The sequence below is a fragment of the Ascaphus truei genome, chromosome 19, assembly GCF_040206685.1.
Source record: "Ascaphus truei isolate aAscTru1 chromosome 19, aAscTru1.hap1, whole genome shotgun sequence".
Classification (NCBI taxonomy): domain Eukaryota; kingdom Metazoa; phylum Chordata; class Amphibia; order Anura; family Ascaphidae; genus Ascaphus; species Ascaphus truei.
In genome coordinates, this window is record NC_134501.1 from 14,697,300 (window position 1) to 14,709,804 (window position 12,505).

General features: G+C 40.3%; 1 protein-coding gene across 2 annotated transcripts in view; it reads right to left on the minus strand.

The window, feature by feature from the left end:
- Positions 1 to 12,505, minus strand: part of CDH13 (cadherin 13) — a 423,340-nt gene that overhangs the window by 313,905 nt on the left and 96,930 nt on the right. The window lies entirely within an intron of this gene.

Sequence of the window (12,505 nt, forward strand, 5' to 3'; positions counted from 1 at the left end):
CTGTGAACTGTATGTCCTTCCTCTGTTACATTTTTAAATATATATAGCCAATAAAGAATATCACTTGTGAGCACAGTCACACGTCTTAGACAGGTCTGCAAACCCTGCCTTCAACCATTATCACCTAGCATATAGTGATCCCACTGCAGCAAGGGATTCTGGGAAATGACATGCAAATGAGCACACGTGTTACCTTTTGCCTGGAATGTGAATATGCTCACAAGTGATATTCTTTATTGGCTATATGCTAACGGTTGAGGTTTTTTGTTGCCTTTTTCACCCACCATAACTTAAAAAATAATAAATAAATATAAAAAGAAGACAAAGAGCGCACGCCCCATAGTGTGATCCTGTACATTTAATATAGGGGAGGGAATGGTGGAGGGATTAAAAACACTTACAAAGTATAAGTGATAAACAGGCAATTTGTGATAAAAAAGATCACCAATGATGCAGGAACCGTCCCGTCCCGTCCCGTGATATTTGGGTTAATATCGTTAGGTTTTAATTTATTATTAAATATTTATTTAGGAGATTTGTTGATATATTGCTATTTTTGAGGTATTTCATGTATTATGGATTATTATAACCCTTATAGGATTATTGAGTTTAATACAGTTTTATAGTATGTTTTTATAGTGATATATGGTTTTAATTATGTTATATGTTGTTATTATTTCCATTAAGTTTAATATCATGTTATCAGTATATGCTGGGGTGCCTTATAAATACGATTTTCTATGTAGAAACTAAGTTATACATATATTACTTGCATATATGCTCGTTGTAGGGACGTAACAAACATAAATTGATGCACCAATTGGATTGTAGACTCTCCAGTACATTACGACACTACGTCATCACGTTGTTTGCACGCTTTACGGCTGGAGCGTGTGGAAGCTGAATTGAGGCCAACTCGTATGCCACACTGTGTGGAGGACTTCAAATCGATCGTGTTAAGGACGGCTGTTGTCGGGTGTTGCCCAGAGATTTCGTTTGGACTGCGAGCACGTCACGGGACGGTTCCTGCATCGTTGGCGATCTTTTTATCACAAATTGCCTGTTTATCACTTATACTTTGTAAGTGTTTTTAATCCCTCCACCATTCCCTCCCCTATATTAAATGTACAGGATCACACTATGGGGCGTGCGCTCTTTGTCTTCTTTTTGTATCTATAGATTCTGCCTTGGAAGTGGTTCTTCCATTTGAGAGCAGCCATGGACCCTTGGATTCTGTACAGTTTTCTGCATTACCTATCAGGACTTATTCTGGGGTTTGGACATTTACACTTGGACTGTACTAACATTTTTCAATATATATTTATATATTTTTTTCATATGTTTGAGTGTATACTTTGGTTTGTTTATATTAATTGTACATGTTATACTCATTATAGGATTGTTTTGCATTTTGATTTTAAACACTTTGAAAGGGGTTTATTATTATGTTTCACTGGTCTATGAGTGGCGCTACTTTATTCACTTCTTCTCTTGCCAAATAAATAAATAAGTATGTATATATATATATATATATATATATATATAGATAGATACATATATATATATATATATATATATGGATAGATACATATATACATACATACATACATACATATTGCACAATGTTGCATGGCGTTTGCCATTTTGCTGCAGTGGGATCCCATTCAGTGTTAGCCCTTTGCCCCACTTCAGAGCCAGGTACCCCAATTATCCATGGCCATGCCCCCACTGATATACAAGGTGGTCATGCCCACTGATGACATAACCACTCAATGAGGCAGCGTGTTCTCTCCAACCTTCTCATTGTGTGAATGACAGCTCTGCGGAACACCTTGTGCATCGAACCTGATACACCCACTGCAAAGACACTGCCATTTACCACTAGACCACTCTTTCTGAACAAAACAGCTATAAGAAGGATTGGCTAACAGTTCAATCCTTTCTGTGCTAGAGATGTTCCCTTACAATGCCCTGTCTCTCTATGTGCAGAGATCGGTCCAATAAATGGGTGCTATTATAGCTACACACAGTAATCAAAAAATCAGAGCTGGATATTTGAAAGGGTCAGTATGATTCAGTCCATTGGAGGAGTTCCTAGACTGAATGGTTTCACTTTATAACATACACCAGTTACATGGTACCTTAGGGCTGCGCCTTTAACAAGAGATGGGCAAAACTGGGTGCGTGAAATCAAAACGTACTGTAAGTTAGTTGAGTAAATACAAAGCTCTCTGTCCTAAGAGATTTGCTATATTTGCTTATACAGTAGGTTATACATGGTTCTTGGTGGCATTTCATTGCTCAGCAAATGATTTGAGCGAGCTCAAAGAAAATGTTGCCATAGATGCTGTGACTCGATACTGTGGCACCTTGATGTGGAAGGTAATCAAAATGGGATCTCAGTTTCAACAGTCTTACGTAGGCCATGATTGAGAACTGTAGTATATCTACATGCAAGTCCTGTATTACTGCAAACTCATTGAATGTAAATGGCATAGCTGATACCATTCACATCAATTTTTATTTTTTATTTATAAAAATATTTTACCAGGAAGTAATACATTGAGAGTTACCTCTCGTTTTCAAGTATGTCCTGGGCACAGAGTAAAACAAAATAATACATGGTTACAAATACAGTTACATAAATGAACAAGGTATACATTATATACAAGACATTGCATGCACAGTTAAAGAAAATATATATTATGAGCGTATGAAACAGTTACAGACCAGATTAAAGTGTGAGACAGCCTTAGATTTGAAAGAACTTAAGCTGGTGGTGGATATGAGAGTCTCTGGTAGGTTGTTCCAGTTTTGGGGTGCACGGAAGGAGAAGGAGGAACGTCCGGATACTTTGTTGAGTCTTGGGACCATGAATAGTCTTTTGGAGTCTGATCTCAGGTGATAGGTACTGCATGTGGTAGGGGTGAGGAGCTTGTTCAGGTAGCTGGGTAGCTTGCCCAGAAAGTATTTGAGGGTGAGACAGGAAAGGTGAACTTTGCGCCTAGACTCTAGTGATGACCAATCTAGTTCTTTGAGCATTTCGCAGTGATGTGTGTTGTAGTTGCATTGGAGAACAAAACGACAAATTGAATTGTAGAGGGTGTCAAGTTTGCTAAGGTGGGTTTGAGGAGCCGAGCCATATACTATGTCTCCATAGTCAATAATTGGCATTAGCATCTGCTGTGCAATACGCTTTCTGACCAGGAGACTTTGGGAGGATTTGTTCCTGTAAAGTACCCCTAGTTTGGCGTAGGTCTTGGTTGTCAGGGTATCAATGTGCATCCCGAATGTTAAGTGGGAGTCAAACCATAAGCCCAGGTATTTAAAACTAGTGACAGGTGTTAGGGTGGTTTTAGCGTTGGTTCTAATCAGGAGCTCAGTCACTGGAAGCTTTACAAATTTAGTCTTGGTCCCAAATACCATTGTTACCGTCTTGTCAGTGTTTAAAAATAGCTTGTTTTGGGAAATCCAGTTTTCGAGTCTCAAAAAGTCAGACTGAAGTACGTGTTCAAGGTCGGAGAGGCTATGGCTGTGTGCATATAGGATTGTGTCATCTGCATACATGTGTATTGAGGCTTCCTTACAAGCTGTGGGAAGATCATTAATGAACACTGAGAAGAGTAGGGGCCCCAGAACAGAGCCTTGCGGGACACCACAGGTGATATCCAGGGGGTTGGAGTTAGAGCCTGAGATGGACACATGTTGGGATCTTCCTGATAGATAGGACTGAAACCAGTTTAAAGCATGTTTCCCTATTCCAGAGCTCTGGAGTTTGTTAAGCAGGATAACATGATCAACGGTGTCAAAAGCCTTTGCAAAATCTAGGAATACTGCACCAGTGAGTTGTCCCCGTTCCATTCCACACTGGATTTCATTGCAAACTTTTAGCAGGGTAGTTACGGTGGAGTGTTTGGGACGAAACCCAGACTGGAATTGGCTAGGGAAATTTGTCTTGGTGTAGAAATCGCTTAATTGGGAGTAGACACATTTTCCATAACTTTGGATAGAATTGGGAGAAGTGAGATTGGCCTGTAGTTTGAGACAGTGTTTTTGTCCCCACTTTTGAAGATTGGGACAACTTTGGCAGTTTTCCAGGTCTTAGGGATATGGCCTGCAGACAGGATAGAGTTGACTATGGAAGCAATTGGTTTGGCAATGGCTGGGGCACCAAGTCGTAGGAACCTAGATTGTAGTAAGTCGGGTCCACATTGGCTGCTTAGTTTTAGTTTGAGGAGCGCTTGTGTAATCTCCTCTTCAGATACTGGGCTACATTGAAAATTGTGGGCAGTGTTGGGAGGGGGTGGGACTATAGGGGTACTCCCAGGATGAGATTCAGGTTTGGGGTTTGTGCTGCGTTTCGCTAATAAGTTAGTGGCACACCACACAAAGTAATCATTGAATGCATTTGCAATGTGAGTGGGGTTTGTCAGAGTAATATCCCCCTTAGTGATATTACTTGGTTGTTGATGGTTAGGAGCCTGGAATATATTGTTGATAACCTTCCAGAAGTTAGCTGGGTTTGATGTATTTTGGTGGAGATTGTCAGAGTAATATTGTGCTTTTGCATGCCTTGTTTGCCTTGTGCACACGTTCCGCAGGCATCTGTAGTGATTGAGATCCTTGGTAGTGCCAGTTACTTTGTAGCTTTTCCACAAGGCATCCCTGAACTGGTAGAGTGCTATAAGGTCAGGTGTAACCCATGGAAGGTGGGCCCCCCGTACCCTTATTTTGCGTAGTGGAGCATGGGTATCGCAGAGTTTTAAGAACTCGGATTGGAAATAGTCGAGCGCAGAGTCAGGGTCGGGAATTAAATCGATTCTGTGCCATGGGCAGTTGGTAAGGTCATCCAGAAACTGTTGTGGGTTAAAGTTTTTAAATGTTCTAGTGAGGAGAACTTTAGGGCTTGAATGGGGCGGTTTAATTTTCCTTACACAGTACACTTTTGCATGGTCACTGAAAATATCAGGAAGGATGCCAGAGGATTGGATTCTGCTGGGGTTTGAGGAGAGAATCCAGTCTAGCAAGGAATGGTTATGCGACTTCAGGTTTATTCGTGTGGGTTGGGAAATGAGTTGCGATAGGTTAAGTGACTTGACTTGTATCTGGATTTTGTGGTTTTTAGGGTCAAGCCAATTGAAGTTGAAATCCCCTAGAACTAGCAGCTCACTCTTCTCATTCAGAGAGGAAATGGAGGCAAGAAATTGGGTGATATCAGTCAAGGATTGTAGAGGGGCTTTAGGGGGGCGGTAGATGCCAGCAAGCAAGATGGGCTTAGAAAAGGGGAGGCAGATTTTGCCAACTAGAGTTTCAAAAGAGGGTGGACTTGGTGGGCAATGTAACAGTGTAAATTGTAAGGTGTCTGCAATATAAAATAACACCCCTCCTCCTCTCTTTGACCTATCTCTCCTAAAAATGGAGTATCCCTGAATGGCGATATTTGCATCAGGGGTTTTAGAGGATAGCCATGTTTCTGTAAGAACGATGGCTTTGGGTTTATGCATAAGGCACCATGCCCTTAGTTCATCCAGTTTGGGCAGCAGGCTCCGGATGTTTATATGGGCGACAGATAGCCCTTTTTGGAATTTAAAGGTGGAATTTTCAGGGGCATGGGACAGAGCTGAAATGGTACAGGTTCTAAAGTAAATATGGGACTTTGCCTCAGATATTCATGGAATTTGATTTAAAGTCATTACACACACACACACAACACAAACACATCCCAAGCATGACTGTCTGCTGAAAAAAACGTGAAACTTCAATACTTTAGCATTCTTCCTGGTGTCATTTCTCTAAGGAACATGTGAACTCTTTCAGCTCTGGGAGTAATGACAGATAAAGTCAAAGAACTCATCATTTTTTGGGAGTCTGACTCTCAATATCCTTTTGCGGATAGTAAGCATGGGATAAAGGCGCAGGATCACTTAGGGCAGAAAGTTCCAGAGTAGATAGTTTGAATGGTGGGTCAAATATTGTTGCGTGTGTGTGTATATATTAAATCATAGTGCTGCTCTTTAACCTTCAGCATCTCAGAGACTGGGAGAGAAACTCCCCTGGTTTCAGGCTTGCTATGACTATATAGTAAGTTGGACTTTAAGGAAGACTCCAGACCTGTTGTGACTCTCCTGCATTTTCTCAAGAAAGAGAGACAATGGGTTACAGAGCTAGCAGAAGGAACACAATGATAAAGAGATCACAATGAGATGCTCATATATATGGATTTTAGTTAACTCATTTGGTTCCAGATGGTTTTACTACATTCTAGCACCACTGCTACAAAATGTGGTTGATGTACTATTGGTGGAGTACTTGGATCCTTGCTCTTTATGTTTTGATTGCTTTGCAATGCACCGCAGTCATGTCTGAATGTCATACCCTACCTCCTCAGTGGAACCCGAGTATCATTTCCATCTCCGTAATCGCGAGGAGAAATTCTCCAAGAACAGAAAGACGATGTTTTTGGTTCCTGATGACAAACAGCACTAAACAACTCAGAATAGAGTTTCCTAGGAAGCCAGTAGGGAATGTACAAGAGCTGCATGCAAATGTTCTGCAAAAAGCAGTGTTCTTGATCTTCAAAAGTACCTTTTTGCTTGAGTATTCCCAAGAGATCTTGTTATGAGAATCCTAGTCTCGTGGTTTTCTACTTTCACATCCAGTCATATCCTGTGTTAGTTTTGACTTTCAGAGTTTTGAATTGACACTGGAACTATATGAACTTGAGCTAACTTAACCAGGTGCCTTCTACGATATAATGTTATTGAGCAGCACTGCAGTAAACTACAGAATATGAACCCCTTCAGTGGAAGAATGCAATATATACCATCAATTATATTCCCTGCTAACAAAGGTGAGATGAAACAATGGAATAAATACCACCTGAGTGTCATCCATTATGATCCGGAAACATCACGTATCTACCTCCCTAGCTAAATATACTGCGGGCCATATTCCCTAAGTGGCTCTATGCTTGAATGGTTGGAAGATGTTTTCTGGTGTCAGAAGGTGTCTAATGGCATAGCTCCGGTTAGTAAATATGGCTATGGATGAGGAGAAATACATATTTAGGCCCATATTTTCTAAGCAGTGCTATTTCATTACCAGAATTCCATGATGGAATGGCACTTTTATATTAAATATGGCTTGTTCAAGATATGTGAATACATCATGGAAATCATATTCAAATGAAGTGTCAGAATTAAAAAAGAAATTATCTTTAAAGCAGTAATCAAGTTGAATTTCAATATTTAATTTGTTACATGATTCAAACGGGAGGGTGGGGAGGGAGTTGCATACACAGCTAAACCACACACAATTAATATAAAGTTTCACCACGACTAGCAGCTGACACATTCACTCATACTGAACAGTTGCCCATTGATTTAGCCAATTAGAATAACAGCTGGCCTGCTTCAGCCAACCAGAAATCTGACATATTTCTAGGCTTAACTATAATGTACAGTACCTGGCAGTTATCCAGAAATTATTGTAATCTTAAATGGAGTCATTTGCTCAATCAAATGTAGAGAACCAACCATACAAAGCAAATGATTTATCAAAGCCTTTCAGCTGAGAAACTGGGGGGGGGGGGGGAATTATACTTCCAATTAGAATTTTAGTCTTTAAGAACTCACGGGATCTTTGATTTTAATACAAAGTAAAACAAGGCACAATTCCCAAACTTATCACTAAAAGCTTAGTGATTGTCGTGAGAGGATTTGAGGCGGTATCGCATATCATGTTTTCTACTTACGAGCTTGTCAATTTTCCTTGTTTCCTCTTTAAAAAAAAAAAAGAAAGGCAATGGGGTATATTTAAAAGAGAGATATAAAATATTATATTACAGCTCAACACCGTTTTAACGCGATCCGTTACAACGCGAATCCACTTATAACGCGATGCAAGCGTGGCTCCTAATTTTCGTATTTATGAATACTTTACAACACGATTATTTGTATCTTAAATACTTTATTGTACAATGCATACAATTGTACATTATTTCTAACGCGATCCGCTTATAGCGCGATGTGATTCTTTGGACCCCAAGAACAGCGTTAAAAGGGGGTTGAGCTGTATATTCTAACACTATTATATATATGATTATATTATTATTATAATATACAGTAAGCCTCTCTACGGTGAGGTGGTTTGGAGAGCTTTGCAGACTTGTGTAACAAGTTTGGAATTTCTTGCAATCAGACATGTTTAAGGAATTTTAAATATAGGCATACCCCGCATTAACGTACGCAACGGGTCCAGAGCATGTATGTAAAGCGAAAATGTACTTAAAGTGAAGCACTACCTTTTTTTCACTTATCGATGCACGTACTGTACTGCAATCGTCATATACGTGCATAACTGATGTAAATTACTCATTTGTAACAGGCTCTATAGTCTCCCCGCTTGCGCACAGCTTCGGAGCAGGTAGGGAGCCAGTATTGCTGTTCAGGACACGCTGACAGGCGCATGCACGAGCTGCCGTTTGCCTATTGGGCGACATGTCCTTACTCACGAGTGTACTTAACGTGAGTGTCCTTAAACCGGGGTATGCCTGTATTCCTAATATATAGGATCTACCCAGTACCTCATGTCCCAATTCCATACATATGTTATGGTACTTAATATTAACTAACACCTCACCTTTTAGATAATAGTAGAGACAAATTATATTACGGGGATTGACTTTGGATAGAAAATGCAAACAGTGCATTGGCCGCGGCAGGAGTTGCACTGATTCTAATGTATTCTGTATTCTGAGGTAACATGCAATCCATCAAGCAACAGAACAAAGGGTCAGTCATTAATTAGACTCTGAATTAAAGCTTTTCAGTGAGGGTCAAAACACCCTTCATTTTGACATTTAAATCACTGCTTAGGTACTTCCCATTTCAGTATGCACAACGCATCACAAAATGCTTTTTCTTAATTGCCTTCATTTTTCACGTGTGCTATTTGATTGATAGTCAATTAAAAATACCCTGAAAAGCCACAGAATCATGTTTGGAATAAACATGATTAATGCCGCACAGTTACACCTCCACATGTGGCTTGTGGTCAGCTGCACACCATCGCTGTAAGATGGACGACTGTCAAAAAAGTTCTAATATTCAACTTGGAGACGAAAGGACGAGGGCCCTTGTAGCTGTCCTTGCAGATGCATGTCTTGCAGGGCTGCAGTTCCAGCTTAGTCAGACTTAGGCCGCGCATATAGTGCCCGCGACGGGTGACGGGACGGGTAACGTCAGCCGTCGCCGCTAGCGAAAGATATATTTCGCTTTGCGGCGGCGGCGCGGGCTTTCTGGCATTTGATTGGTTCAGGGGCTGTCACATGAGGCGACAGTCCTTGAAAAAATCAAATATTGGCAGCTTCCAAATTTGGCGACGCGTCGCATTGTCGCCGTCGCGCTTACTATAAGCGCATGCGGCGGTAGTAATGTATTTGTTTTTGGGCGACGTCGCCGTCGCCCGGCGCGGGCACTATACGCACGGCCTTAGCTGGCTCAAAATATACTTTCCTTTTATATAATTGCCTTTCCTTTTTCGTAATCACGAACTACCCTGTAAAAATCACAACTACTGTATTTGTTCTAAGCTGGAGACATGTTGATGTACAATAAAAACATTTCCTCTGGGAATTTTTCAAAAGCACAGTTTTTTTTTAAACCTGCTCTAAAAACCCTTATCACTACAATTTTGGATTTGCTGTAGCAATCTTTTCCCCAGTTAGATATGTTCCCTTCACCCCTAACAAAAGCAGTATGCATTGTATCAGGGCCGCCTATAGGGGGGGACAGCCGGGACTGTTGTCCCGGGACCAGTCAGTCAAGGGGGCCTGCCCGCTTGCCTGCGACAGTAGAGTTTATTGTGGACCAACACAGGCAAGAAGGGCCCTCCCTTAACCCAGGCCCAGTATCCTCTACCCAAGATCTACAAAGCTTCATTACGTGACTTATCGTCATGTTAACCTAACATCAGATCACATTAAGTCATGTTTTCTCCCATAAAGAGCATTGCGTTAATACTACGGGCATTAGTAATAATTACATGCAAATGATATGTAAATGAGGCATAACCTTAATATTGCATAACCATAAAGGTGATAATGCAGAGACTTAACATGACGTTAGGTAGGTGATACCTAAACTTGGCATTACTCACATCCAGACCCTAAAATAGGGCTTTTGCAGGGTCTGGATGAGTATGTATGTATGTATGTCTTTATTTATATAGCGCCATTAATGTACATAGCGCTTCACAGTAGTAATACACGTAACAATCATATAAATAACCAATCATGGGAATAAGTGCTTCAGACATAAAAGTAACATTGTAGAAGACGAGTCCCTGCTCCGAAGAGCTTACAATCTAATTGGTGGGGAGAACGTACAAAGACAGTAGGAGGGCATTTAGGTAAGTGCGTCTGCAGGGGGCCAAGCTTTCGGTATCATGTGTATAGTATTAGCCACGGGGCTACTCATATTCTTCTTTAAGCAAGTGGGTCTTAAAGATGGCTTTAGAGGGTGCTAGTCGGGTATTGAGGGGAAGGGCATTCCAGAGGAGCGGGGTAGTCAGCGAGAAAGGATTAAGGCGAGTAATATCTCAGTTAGGTATGATTGAACTACATATCAAATAGAGGAACAGCTGATGAGGTCAGCCCTATATCTAAAGAAAGTACATTTGATAGTTAACCCCATGGCTATTAAAACATAACATTTAACAAGTGTTGAAATAATAAATAATGACTACACATAGTGATTGTCACTTTTTCACAATGGGTAAGTATATAAAAATAATAAAATCACAGGAGCTGCGGCTGACTAAATAAGATCTACTGAGAGAAACTACAGAGTGTCTTTATCTGAAGGATGGGTGAAAGAGATCTATCAATCAAAGAACTTAATAGGTGAGTTGGATCTATGAGTATCACCCAGTCCCACAATGCTGGTAATATATAAGGTAGGTCAGCTGAATATGCTGCTACATAGAAGTAATGTATAACCATTTCTCCAGAGAGGTTGCTTGGTGGTAGCTAAATAATCAATGAGTTGCTGTGTAATTGAACAACAATTGCTCCTAGCCAGCTTGGTAGGCAAAGAACCCCATACTGTATATAGACTGTTAGTGATCTCAAATGAGTGAACCAACCGCGTTATTTCCATCTCAACTTGTGTAAAACACCTATTCAGCTGCCTGGACAGGAGTAACACCAAGACAAGCTTTACGTGAGGATACTGTAGCATAATGTTCCATCATCTTGTATGCATGTCTTTATTTATATAGCGCCATTAATGTACATAGCGCCTCACGACAGTAATACACGTGACAATCATATAAATAACAAATAACAGGTCATGGGAAGAAGTGCTTCAGACACAACAGTAACATTTAGGAAAAGGAGTCCCTGCTCCGAAAAGCTTACAATCTAAATCTTCCAATTATATTTTCCAATATAACGTGATGTTAATGCCAATGAGATACAAAATGGCTTTGTTGATATGCATTGTTCTCAGGGAAAATAATATCAGTTCCTGATTTAGCCAATGTGGAGTTTTACGCCCTGATTTAGCCAATGTGGTGTTATACGCCCTGATTTAGCCAATGTGGTGTTATACGCCCTGATTTAGCCAATGTGGTGTTATACGCCTGATTTAGCCAATGTGGTGTTATACGCCCTGATTTAGCCAATGTGCTGTTATACGCCCTGATTTAGCCAATGTGGTGTTATACGCCCTGATTTAGCCAATGTTATGTTATACGCCCTGATTTAGCCAATGTGGTGTTATACGCCCTGATTTAACGGAGCATCCAAACAAAAGTTGTCTCTTCAATCCCATTACTTACTACGCGACCCGCGACATCATCATGTGCACCGCTGGTGTAATTAGTGATCTCTCTCCTTTGATGATCATTCTACAAAGTGTTATGCAAACCCAGAGATCTGTTCTCCTTACTTCCTATATCCAAATGGTGGTGTATTGAGCCATGTAAAATATAGAACTTTATATCACCATTTTAGAGGTAGACCATTGATTTTCACTTCTATACCTCTGAGGGAGCCTGTAGTCATTTCTATATTAAATTGTAAAGTCAGGGTAATATCACAAAATATGTTGATTGGATTTTTATCTGACCATATTAGGGACGTATCCTTCTCAGCTAACAATACAACTGAAGCAATTTTCTCCAATTTGTATATTTCCATTGCAGAGTAATTTAAACTATAAAACCCCCATAGACCAATGTTTTAATTTGAATATTTATTGTAACTGCATGGGGAGGATAAGGGAAGAACGGAGATCCTTTCATGAAAAATATGATTACATTTGCAGAAGAAAACAGTGCTTCATTTCACTTTGTGATCTATGCAAACATACTTACAAAAAGGCTCAGAATTATTACCAGCCTTCTGTAAGCAAATGATCAATACTAATATAAACACTTGTAATAGTATTTGCACAAATGTACCAGCCTAGTTCAAAAAATAAACCGGTCTCAAGTTCTCTCT